The sequence below is a fragment of the Pseudorasbora parva genome, chromosome 6, assembly GCF_024679245.1.
Source record: "Pseudorasbora parva isolate DD20220531a chromosome 6, ASM2467924v1, whole genome shotgun sequence".
Classification (NCBI taxonomy): Eukaryota; Metazoa; Chordata; class Actinopteri; order Cypriniformes; family Gobionidae; genus Pseudorasbora; species Pseudorasbora parva.
Genome location: NC_090177.1, coordinates 3,289,983 through 3,292,482, shown reverse-complemented (window position 1 = coordinate 3,292,482; position 2,500 = coordinate 3,289,983). Strand labels below are relative to the sequence as shown.

At 37.7% G+C, this 2,500-nt stretch overlaps 1 protein-coding gene across 2 annotated transcripts in view; it reads left to right on the top strand.

The window, feature by feature from the left end:
- The window catches only part of abcg2a (ATP-binding cassette, sub-family G (WHITE), member 2a), a 41,164-nt gene that overhangs the window by 5,809 nt on the left and 32,855 nt on the right, over positions 1–2,500 (top strand). The window lies entirely within an intron of this gene.

Sequence of the window (2,500 nt, the reverse complement as noted above, 5' to 3'; positions counted from 1 at the left end):
GAAATGTCTGTCATTAACTCCTCCCCCTAATGCCGCTCCACACCCGTAAGACCTCCGTTCATCTTCACACACAGTTTAAGATATTTTATATTTAGTCCGAGAGCGTATGCAAGTGTATGCACACTATACTGTCCATGTCCAGAAAGGGAATAAAAACATCATCACAGTAGTCCATATGAGACATCAGTGGGTTAATTAGAGTCTCTTGAAGCGTCCAAAATACATTTGGGTCCAAAAATAACAAAAACTACGACTTTATTCAGCATTGGCTTCTCTACCGGGTTTGTGTTCAATCCTCAAATAAAGATTCAAACGGTTATGAATCAGCGAATCGATTAATGTCACGTGATTTCATCAGTTTGACACGCGATCCGAATCATGAATCAATTCGCTGACTCATAACCGTTTGAATCTTTATTTGAGGATTGAACACAAGACAATGCTGAATAAAGTCGTAGTTTTTGTTATTTTTAGACCCAAATGTATTTCTGATGCTTCAAGAGACTCTAATTAACCCACTGATGTCTCATATGGACTACTGTGATGATGTTTTTATTCCCTTTCTGGACATGGACAGTATAGTGTGCATACACTTGCATACGCTCTCGGACTAAATATAAAATATCTTAAACTGTGTGTGAAGATGAACGGAGGTCTTACGGGTGTGGAGCGACATTAGGGGGAGGAGTTAATGACAGACATTTCAATTTTGGCTGAACTAACCCTTTAATGTACCATATTGAATGATATTTAAATAGGACGAAAATATGAATTGGTTCATATTTATCAGGAAGCTGAAATTCATATCAAAATACTGCTGACATATTAGAGACCATATTAATGGCAATACCCTTTTTGAAGTGCCTTACAGTAACATTACAGTATATGATTATGGAAATCAGATGGTGGATATGTTTCGGGATAAAGCCACTGGATGTTTTGCATGGAAAATCAAACTTTGTGTAAAGTTACAGTGGTGCAATAATGATGTTTGTTGGTCATTTTGTTTTTGTTTTTTCTCTGTTTTTTGTATGCATGCTTTATTTTTTGTATGAATGTTGTGTTTTTGTATGCATTGCATATTTTGGTTTTTGTATGCATGTTTTGTTTTATGCATTCTTGTATTTTTTATGTTTTTGTGTGAATGTTTTGATTTTAGTTTTTCATATGCATGTTTTTTTTTTATGTTTGTGTATTTAGGTTCTTGTGTTTTTGTATGTATGCTTTAGTTTAGTTTGTTTTTATGTTTATTTTTTGTAAAATGTTTTTATATTTGGTTATGTTTTTATATTACTATTATTTTGTTGGTTGCCATATCACCTTGAAATTGCTTCACAGTGACATATACGAAGAATCATACATGCAAACGTCCCCAAATGCGAGACCGTTAATGACATTAGCAGGTTTCTTGCTGTAATTATTACTGTTGATTCACTGTCTCATTCTGAGTGTGATTTTACGTGTCCCTTTAAACTATTCTGTTTAGTTTTGTGCACGTCCGGCGACCAGCAGATCTCTTGTTCAGACTTGTTTTCGGCGTCTTCTTTCTTCTTCTGTAGTCTCTGAAATACCTGGAGTCGATGCGAACAGTGGCACGTTTGGCCTTTGCATGAGCATGATGGTAGTAGCGGGTATTCTTGCGGTTTTATTCCTTGATTTTGCATCCGAGCAAAGGGAGACGATCTCTCAGAGGTCATGGGTCTTAAAACATGCTGTGAGTGCGGACGTGACGGGGTAACGGTTTGTTTGATTGGGGAAACCACCAGGGAGGGTTTGTGTGAATTGAAGGAAGGAAGTATGGAGATATTTCAACCAACTCCAGTGAGATTCGCACTCAAAAACACATGTGCTTCAGTAGACACAGCATTACATAGACAAACAGCAGCATGAAGTATTGTTATCTAAGCGCACACACCCTGTGATGAGCACACACACCATTTGCATGTTTACCGAACACACACACACACACACTTTCATAACCTGATGATCACGGTTATGTATTCGCACCCCGCTGCGCTCAGCTCATTGTCCGACATGAAAGTCTCTGCAGAACAAAAGCTCTGGAGTTTCACACGGGGCGGGACGTGAGCGGAAAACACAAATGTGGGTGAAAAGCTAAAACAGAACTTAAAGAAACGTTATTCTAGTGTTTGATTTGAAGGGTTTGTTGTGGCCGTCAGACCTTGACCTTTGCCCTGCTGTTAGATAAGTGTCTGGATTTGCTAACTTTCTCTGACTCGAGCGCTGAATGATAATCACATTACATGACGATCATCCAGCAGTCGGAAATAAATCAGTCAGTCAGATGGGCCGCATTTCCCTTTAAAAAAAAACGCTTTCACTCGAAGCATCTGACGCCATTCAGAGTCGTTTTTCACTCCAAGAGCAAAAAATGCATACTTTTTTTGGGAAAATAATTATTGGAATGGAAAATCCCCCTTTATATATATAATACTCATTAACATAATGAAAAAAATGTAATTTTAATTTCTGTAATACA